The sequence below is a fragment of the Thalassophryne amazonica genome, unplaced genomic scaffold (assembly GCF_902500255.1).
Source record: "Thalassophryne amazonica unplaced genomic scaffold, fThaAma1.1, whole genome shotgun sequence".
NCBI lineage: Eukaryota > Metazoa > Chordata > Actinopteri > Batrachoidiformes > Batrachoididae > Thalassophryne > Thalassophryne amazonica.
In genome coordinates, this window is record NW_022986375.1 from 13787 (window position 1) to 33919 (window position 20133).

At 42.7% G+C, this 20133-nt stretch overlaps 1 long non-coding RNA gene across 1 annotated transcript; it reads left to right on the top strand.

The window, feature by feature from the left end:
* Positions 1–1715: 1715 nt before the first annotated feature.
* LOC117506144 lies at positions 1716–19786 on the top strand. Its single transcript, XR_004559389.1, has 3 exons — positions 1716–1797; positions 3407–3413; positions 19776–19786. It is a non-coding gene; the product is annotated as an uncharacterized LOC117506144 (long non-coding RNA).
* The last annotated feature ends 347 nt before the right edge of the window (positions 19787–20133 follow it).

Here is a 20133-nt window from a genome sequence, read left to right on the forward strand (position 1 = left end):
GAAAGATAAACGGGAAAAGCGAACTGGTAAGAATTTTTTTCTGTCTGGAAAATAAACCTGTTCAAACAGGATTTCAGATTTACAGGAATTTACATAAGAATGTAAATGAGTTTTTATTAATGTAGACTTTTTTCATGGGAAAAAGACTGTGGCTTTGAGTGGATTTACAGGAATTTACACAAGAATATGTGGCTTTTTTACTATAAGGTATGTTATTGATATTTTACCCTGATTTTCAAAACATTCTACAATCTTTAGCTGTGGTTTTTGAAATGGTTTAACAGTCTTTTCAGTCTTCATAAATTTCATGTAGTTTAATTGTTCTGAGTTAATGCATAATTTAGTTTACAATTAAAAGGAAAATCATACCAGGTCCTATACTTTCACGTCATATTCTGTTATTTCAACATGATCATTGATGGTTCAAATAAAAGAATGTAGGATAATTTAAATATCCACTAATTTTGAGATTTGTTCTTCCAGGGATGTTGAAAATGTATCAGTAGATGAAAATTTAATTTGGTTTCTGGGGCCCCACAAGGCCCTAGACCCTGCGCCCCCCCAGACCCCCTGCGAATTTTCCTCAGATTTTACAATTTTCATTTCACAACCCTGGTATTTCAAAACAAACAAAAAACTATCTTGGATTTTAGACATTTTCTGATTGTTCCTTAGAGTATGTAACAAATTGGTGAGTAATTAAGCTGCATCCTTCCGGTGGAATGCACACTGACAGCTGTGCATCGTCCCACACAGACAATAAGATGTGCGTCTGTGTGTTTTGTGAATAAAGTGTCACACAGTCGTAGTAATGTGCTCAGAGCGGAATAGCACAAAACTCTGTGTGAGGAGGCGGTGCCATCTGTGCTGCAGGAACAGCACTCTCTCAAGCACAAGACATCAGGAAGAGTGGTGAGCACTGTTGCCTCACAGCAAGAAGGTCATAGGATCGATTCCCACCTGTGTGGGTTTTCTCCGGGTGCTCCGGCTTCCTCCCACATCCAAAGACATGCGGTTTAGGTGAATTGGAAACTTTATAATTGTCCAGGTCTCCCTTGTAAAAGAGATCTTGATCTCAATGGGACTAACAGGGTTAAATTAACACCAAGGTGTAAAATGTGCAGAAACACAAACCCTATCAGCACCCACTAAATTTACTTTTGATTTTGATCACTTGTGTGTGCAAATGTCCCCAGTCTGCATGTCCCTCCCAAAGTTTTGCACACTGTGGTCGTCAAAGCCCAAATTGCATATTCAGGAAGGTAAATGGATTAAAGGCTCTTTTCCACGACACAGATCCGGCACTACTCGGCTCCACTCTCCTCGGCTTGGTTCCAGGCGCGTCTTTTTCCATTACAAATAGAGCCTCCTCAACATGGCCGGGGTCGTCAGAGCAAACTGCTGTCTGTGACGTCAATTTATACGTGACACAAACATAAACAATGTTAAGATTCTGTGTGTTTGCTGCTCTGTTTGTTTTTAAGAGAAAGCTGCAGGCAGTGAGACAAAACACGCTTGAAAAGTACAGCAGACTTTGGGAATTCACACAAGAATATGAAGACGAGAGGATACAAACTGCTAAGAGACGACGATCGTTAGCTTCTTAGATAGCTTGTAAATAATAAGTCCAGCGTACAATGTTGGAATAACTATAACTTGTTTCTGAGAGCAATAAATGTGTTAGATGTCAATCATTTTTATACCAAAGTAACTTGGTTTGATAACTTATTAAATCTCAAATGTGGGAGTTTGTGTGTTTAATGACGTTTATGCACAAAATGATGGTTCGGTTTTAATGTCATCACTTAACTCGAAAAGGCTTAAAACCCATTAAAAACGTTCAATTCATGTTTTTCATCCAGATTTTAATGTTCAATGGACAGATTTAAATATGAAATCTAATAAGATAATTATTAAAGGAGTCATATTGTGCAGAATCAGTCTCCAAACTCGCACAATTCCGTTTCTATAGACATTCTATATAATATATCTTTTTAATTATAGTACACATACATACAATGAAATTTGTCTGCATTTAACCCATCTGATTACAGTTCTCCTGATTTAAGATCATTTTACATCACAGCTTGTTTAATACCTCTGTCATGTGTAACAGAAATAACCCAGATCCTTTTTTTACCAGATTATTAAATGCCCCAAACACACACAGATCTGAGCTTTTTGTTTTTAAATATACATGCAATTAAATGATTCATGTAAATTAACTAATCACAGATCCTGTAATCAGTTACATTATTTTTTTAATCACCTGACAGCACTAATTAAAATATGTATGCTCTGTGTGTGTATGTGTGTGTGTGTGTGTGTGTGTGTTTTTGTCAGAGTCACCGCTGCAAAAGGTTACGACACGGAATGGGACACCTTTGTCATCATTTGCCTACACGTTACACACCGGTTATGTTTCACTGTGAATTTTGAATAAACTTATGTACTTTTTGCTAAAATGTTTCCACTGTTGTAAATGTACTGCATTTATATAGTGTTTTCCATCTGTATCAGACACTCAAAGCGCTTTACAATAATGCCTCACATTCACCCCAATGTCAGGCTGCTGCCATACAAGGCGTCCACTACACACCGAGAGCAATTAGGGCATTAAGGACCTTGCACAAGCGCCCTTTTTCCGATGATTTTCCGGTCAGGCTGGGATTTGAACCAAGGATCCTCTGGTCTGAAGCCCAACCCCTTAACCACTGGACCATCACCTCATCATTGATGTTGTGTAACATCAGGTTTGATTCTTGTGTCGGACAGTGTGCTCATGAATCCTCCAGTGACGACATTTTCTCACCAATCAGTGGCCGGCAGCCTGTTGATGACACATTTTAGTATTGGCTCGGCTCGCTTGGAACCTCACCTGAGCAGATACCAAAAAAAGCACCAGGTACCAGGTACTAAACCTAATGGAAAAGCAAAAAAACTGAGTGGAGTCGAGCCGAAAAGTGGAAAAGGGCCTTAAATGGAGAATACGTGAAATTTTCCATTCGTGAAAGATGCACGGTAGTAAATCAACATAGAGGTTTTTGGCAAGTGCAATGTGTTTGTGCATGTTTTACATGCAAACGTTGAGTAAAACCGTTGCTGAAGTCTTGTGTATTTTACTGGGTGTGTGTGTTTTTATGATCCCTGCTGAGCAGAATGCGTCCTTTGTGCTCTTTCAGAAGCTTTCTGACACTGGACCAGTGAGGGTGGACTTCACAGCATCGCAACAAAAAGAAAATGTAAAAACCATAAGAACAACTTTAAATAACTAAATAAAAATATCAAACAAATTTATCCAAAATGTTGCTACATGAAAAGCATTTATACACATGATGGCATGGGCCTGATTCACACCACGAATATTGTCAGAGAACAAAAAAATATAAGGCGATGACTTTAAGAGGAACATAGTTCATAAGAACAAAAACATTTTGTTTCACCTTTGACAGCTGCATTTCATGAAAAGAACAAGAAATTTCATTAATACTCTGTAGAAGAAGGACGAGTGCACAGAGACTCCGGAATGAGCTCCAAGATCTCAGACGGAACCACAACAAAATAATGGGACATGGATTTTAGGACTTGGACTCAGGAGGATCAGAGGGTGGGGAAGGACTTTGGACAGACCTGGTAAACCCAAACGGATAGTGCGGGTGAACTGGGAACGTCTGGAGGAGCCCACTGTCTGACAGATCTTCAACTCACACCTCCAGCAGAGCTTCTCTAGCATCTCTGTGGAGGTTGGGGGCATTGAACAAGAATGGGCAATGTTCAAAGCTTCCATTGCCAAAGTTGCAGCGGGGAGCTGTGGCCTGAAGGTCTTAGGCGCCTCAAGGGGCGGCAACCCTTGAACACCGTGGTGGACACAGGTGGTTAGGGAAGCCGTCCAACTGAAGAAGGAGTTCTTCCAGGATATGTTTCTCAGAGGACTCCAGAGGCAGTTGTCAGATACCGACAGGCCCAAAGGGCAGCAGCCACTGCTGTGGCAGAGGCAAAGCAGTGGGTGTGGGAGGAGTTCAGAGCAACCATGGAGAAGGACTTTTGGTTGGCACCAAGGTGCTTCTGGCGGACCGTGAGGCACCTCGGGAGAGGAAAACGGGGAACCATCCAAGCTGTCTACAGTAAGGATGGGACTCTGTTGACTTCAACTGAGGATGTAATCCAGCGCTGGAAGGAACACTTTGAGGAACTCCTGCATCAGACCGGAGCACCCTCTATAGTAGGGGTAGAGCTGGAAGCTGATGGAAGATTTTCATTAATTTCCCTGGTGGAAGTCACTGAGGTAGTCAAACAACTCCGCAGTGGCAAGGGCCCGGGTGTTGATGAGATCCGTCCAGAAATGCTGAAGGCTGTGGGTGTGGAGGGATTGTCTTGGATGATGTCTCTTTAATATTGTGTTGAGGTCTGGGACAGTGCCTAAGGAGTGGCAAACTGGGGTGGTGGTCCCCATATTTAAAAAGGGGGATGAGAGAGTGTGTGCCAACTACAGGGGCATCACACTACTCAGCCTCCCTGGTATAGTCTACTCCAGGGTGCTGGAAAGGAGGGTTCAGCCGATAGTCGAACCTCAGATTGAAGAGGAACAATGCGAGTTCTGTCCTGGTCGTGGAACAACCGACCAGCTCTTTACTCTCACAAGAATCCTGGAGGGTGCCTGGGAGTATGCCCACCCAGTCTACATGTATTTTGTGGACTTGGAGAAGGCGTATGATTGGGTACCCCGGGAGATACTGTGGGAAGTGCTGCGGGAGTATCGAGTGAGGGGGTCCCTTCTCAGGGCCATCCAATCTCTGTACTCGCGAAACAAAAGCTGTGTTCGGGTGCTCAGCAGTAAGTCGGACTGGTTTCCGGTGGAAGTTTGCCTCCGTCAGGGCTGCGCCTTGTCACCAATCCTGTTTGTGATATTCATGGACAGGATATCAAGGCGTAGTAGGGGGGAGGAGGGTTTCCAGTTTGGTGGGCTCAGGGTCTCATCACTGCTTTTTGCAGATGATGTGGTCCTGTTGGCTTCATCAGCCGGTGACCTCCAACACTCACTGGATTGGTTCACAGCCGAGTGTGAAGCGGCTGGGATGAGGATCAGCAGGAAACTAATGGATTGCCTACTCAGGGTAGAGAATACGGCCTTGCCCCAAGTGAAGGAGTTCAAGACTTGTTCACGAGTGAGGGGACGATGGAGCGTGAGATTGGCCGGAGAATCGGTGCAGCAGGGGCAGTATTGCATTCGATCTACTGTACTGTTGTGACGAAAAGGGAGCTGACCCAAAAGATGAAGCTCTCGATCTACTGGTCAATCTTTGTTCCTACTCTCATCTATGGTCATGAGGGTTGGGTCATGACCGAAAGAACTAGATCGTGGGTACAAGCAGCCACAATGGGCTTCCTCAGGAGGGTGGCTGGTGTCTCCCTTAGAGATAGGGTGAGAAGTTCGGTCATCCATGGGGAGCTCGGAGTAGTGTCGCTGCTCCTGCACGTTGAATGGAGCCAGCTGAGGTGGTTCGGGCATCTGGTAAGGATGCCTCCTGGGTGCCTCCCAAGGGAGGTGTTCCAGTCATGTCCATCTGGGAGGAGATCCCAGGGAAGACCCAGGACTAGGTGGAGAGATTATATCTCCACACTGGCCTGGGAACACCTCGGGATCCCCCAGTCAGAGGTGGTCAATGTGGCACAGGAAAGGGAAGTCTGGGGTCCCCTGCTGGAGCTGTTGCCCCCACGACCCGAACCTGGAAAAGCGGTTGAAGATGAATGAATGAGTGAGTGAGTGACTCAGGAGGGCTTCAGTAAGGCTTTGTCAATTTGCAGCTTGAACTGCTGCATCAACAGACATCACATAAAGCTGAACACTGCATCAACACAATCCACAAGCTCCACCCACTTTTCTGAGTTCCAGACAGTGAGCAGCTCAGAGGAATCGACAAGCCAACATTTCAGATAGTTTTTCAAACACCAAACATCTTTGTCTCTGTGCCAAAGAGGAAAAGCAGCAACAAGATTTTAAAACAGGCATATGTGAGGATATGGGGGCAGGTTCAGTGCCCACGGTGTGGGGAATGGACACATGTGTGAGGGTATGGTGGTGGGGTCAGTGCTCATGGAGTAATGGACACATCTGTAATGGACATAGATGTAATGGACTCATGTGTGAGGGTATGGGGGCGGAGTCAGGGTCCATGGTATGTTACAGTGCCACATACAGGCGTGGGTTTTGTATGACAGCATTTTCGGGTAGTTTGAGCATTTTCGTGTGGATGCAGGTATTTCTTGGAATGGTGGTGTGTTCACGGAACACTTTTTGAAAACTACAAAGAAAAACATCATATGGGGAAAGTTATGTTTCTGTGTGGACAAGGCCCAGGTCCATTCCTAGACCTCGACTTCTTTGTGAGCCTGATTTTGTGAAGCTCTTGTTTTTTTGGGATTGCATTTCTCATTCACTGTCTCATTTGCTGGTGTTGAGTCTCACTGGCAGCAGTTTGCACTCAGAATTTCTTCTTGTCTTTGAGCTGAGTGTGGATTAATGTCCAGTGCAGGATTCATCTTTAGTTTTTCACCTGCCTCCTGTAACACAGTTATTACCTTAAACAGGAAAAACAAGCAGATAATAAGCGGCCTCCAGCCAACAGTTGATTGTCTGCATTGTTAAGTGAGACGGCTTTGTTAAGTAGAACACCGACAGCCTCGCCTCAGTACCAGACCTGCTCTCCCCTAAGTGGACATCGACCGCAAATTGGAGCATCAACAGAAAGTGATGCGAGCACTTCCTGAATATCTTCTTGTCCTCCCACTCCCACCATGTGCACACCACTCTCTCTAAACTGTGCCCGTAATTGAAAGCAATCCCGGCTACTGAGCTCCAAAATGAATTTGTCTCTGATTACCCGTGACCCGCCGCATGGCGAGCACCAGGTAATGTCTGTTTCATTAAATTATGTAGCATCCTCTTTCCATCCCTCTCCTCCATCTTGCCCAGGAATGACTATTGATTGAGGTGGTCTGGCTCTGGTGTTAGGCTAGGATTACTTATGGATCCCCACAGCCACGGCTGGTCTGGAAGAGAAAATGTGAAGCGATTAGTCACTGCCTCAGGACAGCTAATTTCTACTGAAAGCAGCAGCACGCAGGAGGGAAAAGGTAAAAGCAAAAAGGAAAGAGGAAGTGATCACGCCTGTTAGCGTGCCAGTCTCACTCATGCACCTGGCTCATGGCGAGGAGGGTGTGTGCTGAACAGGCAGACTCACAAAAGCTGCTGAATTTAGCTTAAGATCAGTACTGAGAACTTTGTTTTCGTCGTGTTCGTGCACTAAATGTACTGCTGCTGGTGAAGGTCAAATAACTTTATTCAGTTTCATATCTCAAATATTCTGCATGTGTGCAGTGCAGAAGTGCTGCTAATACCCTCAGCAGCAACAGATTTATTTTCTTAAATACGAGAATATGTATTTTTATTATATGCATTACATTTGTTATTTGAATATAATTATATCTGAAATGATTTAATAGCACATTGAGGACTATGATGTGATGGACCTGAAGTTTCATGTCTGTGTTACTACAGAAGAAACTCTGTCATGGGCCTGCGTGTGCACGTACTGTTGCATCATAGATTCTTTGATTAGATAGTTTTTGGTCTCGTCCCACCCCACATTTGTTCTCACTCACATTCACTCTTGTCAGAGCAACCAGGTGATTTTTCTCTGCTCTCCTCTGCTTCTCTTGTAGAACAGCAAACTAGTTTCTCTTCCAGATTTTTTTTTGGCTCACGTGTGCTTGCTGCTTTTGTCTCCAAGGATTTTTTTGTAACATCGTTATGTTTTTCCTTGTCGTGACCTTGTGATCTACCTTTTTTGCTCCATTGTTTTATCTCAACTGTGTTTCGAGCCTGCAAGTTATTCCTTGTCGTTTCGTGACATGAGCTCATGCTTCTGGCAGCAATCAGGTCAAGCCTTCATACGTTTCTGGTGTTGATGGGCATGAACAGTTTTAAAGCCTCGTCCCCGCAATTGGTTCCACCTTCTAGCCTTCCCCAAGTGAGTATGTTTCAGAGTTTCAGCCAGAATGGCCTCCGTTAGCTTTTTGACTGTGATTCAGCCTCTTGTGTTGGATGCCACAGCTCTGACTTGTTTGGACCGCTAAAGCTTACAGATCATTGTATTTAGACTCTGACTGGTCTTCTGCCTAAATCTTTCAAAGGCTGTCATTTTTTGGTCGCCGTCTCCTGCAGACTGCCATTGTTGTTTCCAAGATTGCTGCTCACCAAAACAGCTTTCTACAGCTCGTCAGCAGAACTGATTTTTTTTTAAGTATTTATTTATTTTTTTAATATATATTGGACTTTGCTACTCTGCTGTAAATCTGTGTTTATTTGTCTGTCTGTTAGTAGGATTACATCAAAACCAGGGTTCTAGCTAGAACCATTTTAGTGCCAGGTAATTTACATGATCATGGATCACCACCAGGGGTCCATGGGCCCCCGGTTGGGGTTGAGGGGTGGAGCCCTATGAAACTATATGGTTTTATACCATTAAATCGTTATTGGCAAGCCCTATTTTTTTTATTAATTTTGAGTGGTTTCACATGCATTGAAAGAAAGAATAATAGACAAAAATGTTGTAATATTTGCAATATCAAAGTTTTTCTTTGCATGTTTCTGTCAAAGTCTAAGTTAATAGAATAAATAGCATTGAAAAGGGCATAGATAATGTTGAAAAGGTTAAAAGCACATTAATATTTGATGGACATAGCATTTGCTCTCTTCTTCAAAAATTACACTTTAATCCAGTGAAGCAGGCAGTTTTTCTGTCATGACAGTTTTTTTTCAACATTTTTGAGTAGGAAACAAATTCCCATTACACTGAGGCTTGTAAACAGTTTGTAATTTCTAAACAGTTTCAATGAAAACTATTAACTTTACACAATGAAAATGAGTGAAGCCCTTCTCCTCCTGTCCCCCCTTCCTCTCTCTCTCTCTTTCTCTCTCTCTCTCTCTCTCTCTCTCTCTCTCTCTCTCTCTCTCTCTCTCTCTCTCTCTCTCTCTCTCTCTCTCTCTCTCTCTCTTTCAGAGCAAACAGACCGTTTTGGAAACATTAAGCCTTTAAACTGTAAAATAAACCATAGATTTCTGAATGTATCAGCATCTACGGGACACAGAAGTAACTGGATTATTTAATGAAAGACTTTGATGGCAGGCTTTTTTTCCTTTCATCTTACAGCGGAGAGTGATGCTTCAGCATTCTGTGGCTTCACAGAATGCTGTTACTGTTACTGTTAGCAGGATTACATCAAAACTACTGCATGGATTTTGACTAAATGTTTAACAGATACATACAGTTGTATGCAAAAGTTTTGGTGACCCCTGTTAATTTCCAAGATTTTCCTTTATAAATCATTGGTTGTTTGGATCAGTAATTTCAGTTAAATATATCATATAACAGACAAACGCTGTGATATTTGAGAAGTGAAATAAAGTTTGTAGGATTTCAGACTGACCCTTGCCTGCTTGACTGACCCCAAATTTCTTCAACTGATGGAGGAAGTGTAGTTTCTATTGGGCTTTGGAAATAATGAGACTGGTGTTCAAATTCCATGATAGAGACTGATGGATGGTGGGGCTTAAGAAGCGGAAGGAGGGGACCCACTCCACTACTTGGCCATTAATGGAGATGGGAACGTGCTGGCCTGGCTTTTTCCTATAGTCAACTATGAGTTCTTTGGTTTTGGTTGCTTTAAGGATTAGGTTATTGTCTTCACACCACTACACTAGCTGTTCAACCTCACTCCAATAGGTAGCTTCATCCCATCAGATATGAGGCCTATAACAGTGGTGTTCATCTGCAAACTTTAGTAGTTTGACACATGCAGAATTTGATGTACAGTTGTTGGTGTAAAGGGAAAATAACAGAGGTGACGACACGCCCTTGTGGGACGCCAGTGTTCAGAACCCTGGGTGATGACACATTATTCTGGATTTTAACACACTGTCCTGCAAGACAGGAAGTTTAGTATCCGAGTAAAGGATTTACTCCTGTGGCCAGGAGAGAATTGTACAGTTTGTTAGGCATGATGGTGTTGAAAGCTGAGCTAAAATCAATGAATAGTATGTGGGCATAGGTGGACCTGGTCTCAAGATGTTGTAGAATGAAATGTGTTCAAAGTGAAACCACATCATCTACTCCCCTATTTGCCCTGTAGGCAAATTGGTGAGGGTCTTAGTGTGATGTGTGACAAATACTAACAGACTAGGCGTTCAAAAACTTTCATCACAAAATAAGTGAGTGCAACAGGCCTATAATCATTAAGACAGGTTATGTTACTTTTCTTGAGCACTGGAATTATCATGGCTGATTTAAAACATGCAGGTACAGTTGTTGTATTAAGAGGCCAGTTGAAAATATAGATGAGAATAGGAGCAAGCTTTTTTGCACAGGTTTTTTAGTGTAGCTGGTGTCACACCATCTGGCCCAGCCACTTGGTGTTCTGAGGTCCCTAAGTCTTATCTTAGGGACCTCGTAGTACAATATCACCCCAATAGAGCGCTTCGCTCTCAGACTGCAGGCTTACTTGTAGTTCCTAGGGTTTGTAAGAGTAGAATGGGAGGCAGAGCCTTCAGCTTTCAGGCTCCTCTCCTGTGGAACCAGCTCCCAATTCAGATCAGGGAGACAGACACCCTCTCTACTTTTAAGATTAGGCTTAAAACTTTCCTTTTTGCTAAAGCTTATAGTTAGGGCTGGATCGGGTGACCCTGAACCATCCCTTAGTTATGCTGCTATAGACGTAGACTGCTGGGGGGTTCCCATGATGCACTGTTTCTTTCTCTTTTTGCTCTGTATGCACCACTCTGCATTTAATCATTAGTGATCGATCTCTGCTCCCCTCCACAGCATGTCTTTTTCCTGGTTCTCTCCCTCAGCCCCAACCAGTCCCAGCAGAAGACTGCCCCTCCCTGAGCCTGGTTCTGCTGGAGGTTTCTTCCTGTTAAAAGGGAGTTTTTCCTTCCCACTGTAGCCAAGTGCTTGCTCACAGGGGGTCGTTTTGACCGTTGGGGTTTTACATAATTATTGTATGGCCTTGCCTTACAATATAAAGCGCCTTGGGGCAACTGTTTGTTGTGATTTGGCGCTATATAAAAAAATTGATTGATTGATTGATGCTGTAACAATCTACGGACATCATGCTTTGTGATGGAAAGGGGAGAGCACCCCTTCCCCAGCAGGCGAAGGAAAGCAGTTTTCTGGGAACAGTTGTTCTCGAGCCAGTAGAAAAAGTCATTAAACCGCTCTGGCAAGGAGGGGTCACAGTCAATAATATGCTGTTTGGTCTTGTAGTCAGTGATCATCTGTAGGCCCTGCCAGACACCCTTAATGTTGTGGTCTTGATGTTTGCTTTCAAGTTTGACTCTATAGTTGGCTTTAGCCGTATTGACTGCCCTCTGGAGTTTTAGAGAAGTTTGTATTCCTCTTTGTTCCCACATTTGAAAGCATCCTTTTTCTCCTTACACAGGCGCTTAATTTCCTTGTTAAACCAAGGCTTATTTTTACTGTAGATGGTAACAGTCTTGGTGGGGATACACACAGACTCACACAAGGAGATGTAGGGCATTATGTAGCCAGTAAAAGAGTCAATACTGTCCAACTCAAACATAAAAACAACCCAGTCAGTGATGCCAAAACAGTCCTGTAGCATGTCTGTAGCCCCAGGAGAGCATCCATTGACCCTCTTAGTTGTTGGCTTAGATGCCATAAGTCTCTGTTTATACTTAAGAACAAGGAGTAAAGTGTTGTGATCCGAATCACCAACTGGGGTTCTGACTAGAGCCTGATACGCCACCAGAATGGAGGAGTAGCACTGGTCCAATGTTGGTGGGGATATGAATCTGAGGCTCGTATGTGGGGAGAGCTTTCTGCATGGAGACGTGGATGAAGTCACCAAGCACCAGGACGACTGAGTCTGAGTTGGAAGTTCTCCATGGTGTGAACTAGTTGTTGTGTGGCTGAGGCTGCCGCCGCACTCTGTGGGATATAGACTGCACACAGAATGATGGAGGAAATTTCCCTTGGTGAGTAGAAAGGGATACACTTCACTGTAAGATGCTCCAGATCCAGCGAGCAGCTGGACGATAGTGTTTAGGTGTCTGTACACCAATTCTGGTTGATGTAGATGTCGACACCTCCGATGAGGTGTTTCAGCGAATCACTGCTGCGGTCCGGCAGATGGAACGTGAAGCCCCCCCTGTTGTATCACCGCATCCGGGAAGTTTGCATGCAGCCAGATTTCTGTCAAATGGCAGCACAGTCTCCACAGTCCCATTGGGAGAGGATAACAGAGGTGTGCTCGTCCTTCTTGTTTGCTAAATGGTAAATGGACTATATTTATATAGCATCAGACGCTCAACACGTGTTACACACTAATGCCTCACATTCACCCTGATGTGAAGGTGCTGCCATACAAGGTGCCCACTACACACCGAGAGCAACTAGGGGATTAAGGACCTTGCCCAAGGGCCCTTTGTGATTTTCCTGTCAGGCTGGGATTTGAACCGAGGATCCTCTGGTCTCAAGCCCAACACATAACCACTAGACCATCACCTCCCCAACGAGCTAACATTGGATAGAATGAGACTCGGCAGGGCTAGGCTGTAACCCCGATGTCTAACCAAGCTAATACTCCACCTCGTCTACCCCTTTTCCTCAGCTGGTGTTTCGGTCGTCCTCGAGGAAAATTGGGTGGTAAATCCAAAACACGGGACTGTGAGACTGGAAAATTGGCCCCGATGTGAATAAGTCCACTGCATGATTCCAGTAGTACACAAATCAGTATATAAACAAAACAAACAGAGCAACACCGTCGCCATTTTGAAATTGAAGGTTTAAAATTTGCACCACAGATACATGTTAGGGCATGGAAGTATATTAGAATATTGGAAGTGATCTGAATTCGGATAGATGGACGTCAGAAATCTCTGATTGCTCTTGTTGCTAGATAAAACATTTGTTCCAACTGTGATCTCATGGTCACTGACCACAAGGGGTTTCTCTAGTCTGTTCATTACCATCACACACGTGCCTTCGAGCAAGGTTCTGTGTCTCTGCTGGACAGATTAAAGACAGCAAATCTTGAGACTGTAGATTAAAGCCTTTCTTTTGCTTTGGCAGAACACACAATAAGGCTCTTGCCCAAGAGCCCTTAGTCATCTTCCAGTCTGCCGGGATTCAAACACAGTTATGGTCACAGATCCCTCATGTTAACCACTTGACTATTACTGTGTCTCTGCATATGTCACACTCAGCCATGTTTCTATTATATTCACAAACAAATGTGTGGACACAGTGAGAACTTGTACAACATAGGAGGAAGACAATGGAAACTGAATAGGATGTGATGTGTTCTTCATGAATGTGGAGTATGTGGATGAACTTTGGAGATGTTAAAAAAATACGTAGTGAGGACATGTTTGAATCAGGACGCGGTAAGATGGTAACCAGTAACCTAAGGCGATGACTGGATGTCTTTGGTACTCGGTGTCTCTGAAGGATCCCTGGGTATGCTGGAATGACTTTGTATCAAGCGAGTGGTTACTAAGAGAAACAAGGATATATTGCATCAGCTACGACATTTTAGTCATGTGGCACGTCTCAGTACATGATCCAGCATGCAGGTGTCTGAGTGTTGAAGACCTCAGTAGCTGGAGAAGACCAAAGGGACATCTACATTTCACTTGGCTGTAGCAGGCAGAAGGGTATTTTAGAGATGTGGGTAGAGATGACCAGTTGTCTGCCTGGGCGGTTGCCATCCAGGACCCAAGCCAGTCTTGTAAATGCAGCAAAGTGCAGCACCAGTACATGCTCCCAGACGTGACTTGACTTGCATTAAGAATTAAATAATGTGTTCTTGTGTACAAGGTATAGTAGAACTCCATTATGTCTCATTGATATGAGTGAATGTTATAGTCTCCATCATCCAGCCACCGATATGACATTAAGATCTGCTGCCAACAAAGTCGTAAATGTGCCATTAATCAAATCAGAATTTCATGAGGGTTGTTTTACCATAAATGGTCCTATTTCATACAATGAGCTCCCAATTTTTTAAATCGGGGAATGCAAAAGTCTGATCAGCTGTAAGTTTGCTCTGTACAGACACTGTAGTCAGATTTATATTGAGTTTATTTCTACATAAGCAAATATTAGCTATTGTCCTTTCCAAGGTGAACCCCTGCCTCACCTTGACTGCTGGGATAGGCTCCAACCCCCAATCCCCCATGACCTTTGATTGGCTCAAGCAGGTTAGAAAATCAATGAAAGAATTTTCCTACCTTCCTGCTTTAAAAATTATATTTTTAGAACTCTCCTTTGTTATTGTTATTGAACTCGAGCATCACAAAAAATGTCATTTTTATGTAACATTTGTCATTTCACATTAAGATCTATGATGATATGGAGTTTAGATAAAGCACAGAATGACAGAAGAAAGAATAAGGTCGCAGTCATGATTGCATTACCAATGTAATGCGACCTGGTCGGAGCGTCACTGTTGTAGTACAAGTGTGGCCCGTCCCAGCAGCCATCTGTGGACCGTTTTGTGACATGTGCTAGCTGTCTAAGGTGCTGAAAAAATAAAGTCTCTACCACCTCCTTGGACAAATCGAGGTTTTCTTCAAAGCATGCGCCCATGTGCACACGCGTCCACACACATATGGAGCACATGTGAATGTGTGTTTTATGGAAAAGGGCATATCTGACAGGAAAGCTGTTCTTCTGACTGCAGTTTATTGTTGAATCTGCACGTGGACACAAGAAAACTTGCAGAAAGAATGAAAAAGCAGTGCTGTATTGATAAGGAGAGGACAGATACAGTGAAATCTGATAAACACGGGGCAAGTGTACAGTGTGATCTGGTTCTTCACAGTAAGAATGTTTTAAGAACAAACTGGACATATGCTACACATCATCATATGTGGGAATGTGTTAAGACGCTGTGAGAACATGGCAGAGATGTAATCAGGATGAAGTACGGACTTGAAAATGTCACATCTTTCATTTTGACCATGGCCCTGGGGGGGTAGGGGGGAGGGGAGGGGGGAGGGTTCATGAGAAGTTTCAGTGTGACCTTCATGGTCTTCTGAATGTGACAGATCCTTGAATGTGCAACTTTTCAGCATGCTATTATGGGACACTGGGATGAGTTTTTAGACTGATACCTTTGCCTCACTTCCTCAAAGAGACTGGAGAAAAAGGTGGGAATGAGCTCTCCAAGCAAAAGGTGACAAACCAGCTGACATCTACATGGATCATTGTGGGCTAACACTCCTTTGTCCCATTGGGCAGCATGGTGGCTTAGTGGTTAGCACTGTTTCCTAGCAGCAAGAACATCATGGGTTCAATTCCCACCTGTGGCTTTTCTGTGTGGAGTTTGTATGGTCATGGTCTCCCCGTGTCTGTGTGGGTTTCCTCTGAGTGCTCCAGTTTCCTCCCGTGTTTGAAGACATGCAGGTTAAGTGAATTGGAAACTTGATAATTGTCCTGGTCTCCCTTGAAAAAGAGATCTTGATCTCAATTGGACTAACCTGGTTAAATAAAGATTAATTATTATTGAAGTCAAGTGATGTTGCTTCTCATTTGCCACCAAAAAAAAAAAAAAAAAAAAAAATACAATCCGTCAGCATCCTTTGAACACGTTTCCTCCGACCTTACACTGTGCCGGGGAAGACAAAACAGAAAAAGAAAAAACAGACATACAGCTTTGCCAACAACATATTTTCATATTTTGCACTCATTTAACACTGACTTCAGTCAGTTCCTTGTGTGTGTGTGTGTGTGTGTAGTGAGTCTTGTAAAGTGGAGGCAGATTGGCGAGTGGCTGACAAAAACCTCAGACAGGATGATCTTGTGCTCAGCTGCAGCATGAGGAGAGCGGCTGGGGAACAGTGATGCTTTGTCTTTCACTCGAGGTGAGGATTTGACAGCAGAGAAGGGTAAAGGGACCGTCTGGAGCTGAATGCAGCCAGAGATTACAACTAAGCCTCGATAGGTTCATCTCCTCCAAATCCTGCCTTTCTCAACACCAGGCCAACTCCTCGGTGCATTGATTTCTGCCATTTCCCCATTAATCCTGATGGAATCGGTGCAAGAGCACAAAATCTCTTAGTGCCTGCTGAGAGGAAGCTTCCCGCTAAATTAATAGGACAAGCACACACAGAGCTCTTTCTGCTGATTTCCACCCGTGTGGGGACTGTTTCTGACATGAGTGATAAACTGAATGAGTTTGACACGTAGCAAACATGAATCCTAATGAGCTGTAGCAGGCTCCATCTTCTTCACTGCCTCCCTCTGCACGTCTGCTTATTAGGTGCACCTTGATGTCACTGTTATACCTCAGACTGTCATGACGGCTTATTCCTCCCAAAGGTGAATTTTTGGAAAACAAATGAATAAAAATAAAATTTTAGAAAAGCATAATTAGTGGATTCCACAGATCTACAGACAAATGTAACACAGCAAATAAAGAGGTTTTTGGTAGTCATAGGGCAGCAGATAATAGGAAAAATCATGTGCTTGGTGGTACAAGAACTACATTTGGTTGAGTGATTCTCATGATATAATTCAGAATATTTGATCGATTGGTTACTTGAAAATTCAAGATGCCAACCAATTTCCAAGACGGCAGTCAAAATGACCTATTGAAAATACACTCAACAAAAATATAAACGCAACACTTTTGGTTTTGCTCCCATTTTGTATGAGATGAACTCAAAGATCTAAAACTTTTTCCACATACACAATATCACCATTTCCCTCAAATATTGTTCACAAACCAGTCTAAATCTGTGATAGTGAGCAGTTCTCCTTTGCTGAGATAATCCATCCCACCTCACAGGTGTGCCATATCAAGATGCTGATTAGACACCATGATTAGTGCACAGGTGTGCCTTAGACTGCCCACAATAAAAGGCCACTCTGAAAGGTGCAGTTTTATCACACAGCACAATGCCACAGATGTCGAAAGATTTGAGGGAGTGTGCAATTGGCATGCTGACAGCAGGAATGTCAACCAGAGCTGTTGCTCGTGTATTGAATGTTCATGTCTCTACCATAAGCCGTCTCCAAAGGCGTTTCAGAGAATTTGGCAGTACATCCAACCAGCCTCACAACCGCAGACCACATGTAACCACACCAGCCCAGGACCTCCACATCCAGCATGATCACCTCCAAGATTGTCTGAGACCAGCCACTCGGACAGCTGCTGGAACAATCGGTTTGCATAACCAAAGAATTTCTGCACAAACTGTCAGAAACCGTCTCAGGGAAGCTCATCTGCATGCTCGTCGTCCTCATTGGGGTCTCGACCTGACTCCAGTTCATCGTCGTAACCGACTTGAGTGGACAAATGCTCACATTCGCTGGCGTTTGGCACGTTGGAGAGGTGTTCTCTTCATGGATGATGCGAAGGAGATGTGTTGCACTGCATGAGGCAAATGGTGGTCACACCAGATACTGACTGGTATCCCCCCAGTAAAACAAAACTGCACCTTTCAGAGTGGCCTTTTATTGTGGGCAGTCTAAGGCACACCTGTGCACTAATCATGGTGTCTAATCAGCATCTTGATATGGCACACCTGTGAGGTGGGATGGATTATCTCAGCAAAGGAGAAGTGCTCACTATCAGAAATTTCGACTGGTTTGTGAACAATATTTGAGGGAAATGGTGATATTGTGTATGTGGAAAAAGTTTTAGATCTTTGAGTTCATCTCATACAAAATGGGAGGAAAACCAAAAGTGTTGCGTTTATATTTTTGTTGAGTGTATATTTGTGCATAGAAATGCTCCTATTTGATTGATTAAAATGATACTGATGTCACATTCCATTTGCTTATATTTTACTTTATTTGCTATTTATGGTGTTTATCATGTTTTGTTTTTGCTTCTGTGCTAAATTAGAGTGAAGTTTATTACATTTAGTATTAATAGGTTCCATTCAGGACATTTCAAAAGTGCTCACCTCTAGAAAGTACTGCATGTAGACCTTTTGAAAGAAGTCAAGTGTTGAATATATTATGTTGTAATTTTTAATATCTGGAGGTAACATGGTCAAATGGGAATTTATTCCACTGTGGCAGCTGCACTCTCTCTTCTGCGCTGTGTCGACTCTTCCCACTTGCTCCCCTCAGGACACAAACTCATAATCTTTGGCATGGGAGGTGGACACACTAAGCAGAAAACCTGGCCTCTGGCCTTGTGGCCAGAGAGTCCTATTAGCTGTTGGGGAGTGCGGTTTGCTGACTACCATTGCACAGCGACCTCTGCTGGCCTCCATCACATCACTAAGAGTGTCATATTCTTGATGGAACATGAAAAGCTAAAACGACATGGCTGAAAACCTACAATTTGACCCCCATGGTCACACGAATTAAATAACAATCAAGTTTAACCAATATTAACATTTTTGTGAGGAAAATGATTTTGGCATTGATGTGGCGGCTTCATGAAATTAGGCGCCATCTTGGATTTCACTGATGCTGTAAAACAGATCCACTGTGATTGGAGCCTTATTAGAGAAGAAGTAATTTTTCGGTAAGTCATTTTGGTGGCCTTGTTGGAAAATGGCACCATCTTGGATTTTCAAATGGCCACTTGACCAGATTTGTTAAGTACTATCTTCATGCCAAATGCACTTCTTGTGCCAGCATTATCTGCACCATTATCAGCAGAAATGACATGAGAGGTTTTGGTCTTGGTGGAAACTAGAGATAAGCCTCGGGGCCTATAAGACTTTATTTTTGGTCTTAGTGGTACAACATCATGCTGCTGGAGAAGTCACTCTTTCTTACATCACTGCTCATATTTACATCTTAACATTTTCCAATCCAGTAAGTCAGATATCACATACAGCCGAGCCTAAGATCCACTCCGTCATTATTACCACAAAATCTATCACCTGGAACATAAAATACATAAACCCAGTAGTTTAGTAATACATCTCTTCTTAAAGATAGATTTTGACAGGTGCATCAAAGCAGAACAGGCATCATTCTTTGAAATAAATGACTCTCCACAAATGTCACCAATAGTACTCTGGGAAATAGGACAAACCATAAAAGCATCTTCTTGTCTGTACCCAAGAAAAAGAAAGAAAGAGAGCAGGGACTTAATCTGGAACAAAAGATGAAGCAAGTGCAGAAAACTGATGAAAATAATCCAACACAAAGGATTCAAGAGGAATTACAGAAACATGAACTTCAGATAAATGATATTTAATCCCACTGCAAACCCAGAACCATACGATATTGTGCATCCAGAAAGTATTCACAGCGCTTCAGTTATTCCTCATTTTGTTATGTTGCAGCCTTATTCCAAAAAGGAGAAAATACATTTTTTCCCCTCAAAATTCTACTCACAACACACTATAATGACAACATGAAAAAGTTTTTTTTTTATTTTTGCAAATTTATTAAAAAAAAAAGAAAGAAATTACATGTACATAGGTATTCACAGCCTTTGCTCCATACTTTGTTGATGCATTTTTTAATGCTACAGCCTTATTCCAAAATGGATTCATTTTTTCCCTTAAAATTCTACTCACAATACCCCATAATGACGACATTAAAAGTATTCACAGCCTTTGCTCAATACTTTGTTGATGCACCTTTGGCAGCAATTACAGCCTCAAGTCAGTGATGGGCACATATAACCAAAAAATGATCTTCGATAACAGATAATCAGATAACTGAAAAGTTATCTTCGATAAAGATAAAACAATAAACCACCCAAAAATGTATCAGAAGTTACAGATAACCGATAAATTCCAATATTACCTCTGACACATCTACAACTAGTAGTAGAACAAATTTAATAGCTTATAATAATATTAAAAACAACAACAGACCCCAACAATGAGACCGCACTTTTCTTTCAACATTTGGTCTCTGCTGGAAGCTCTTGTTTACTACAGAGCTCCCAGCACAGAGGCACTCCGAGAGCAGCCATAAAGCCAACTCTTTATCAATTACGACACTCCAGTCAGGCGCAGGTCTTGAAAAATAAAGTCATGCTGACTTATGGTTTTGATTATAAATAACATTAATACCGATAGAATAACTCCATTAATGTCAATTATGTAATTTGTACAAAGTTAAAATA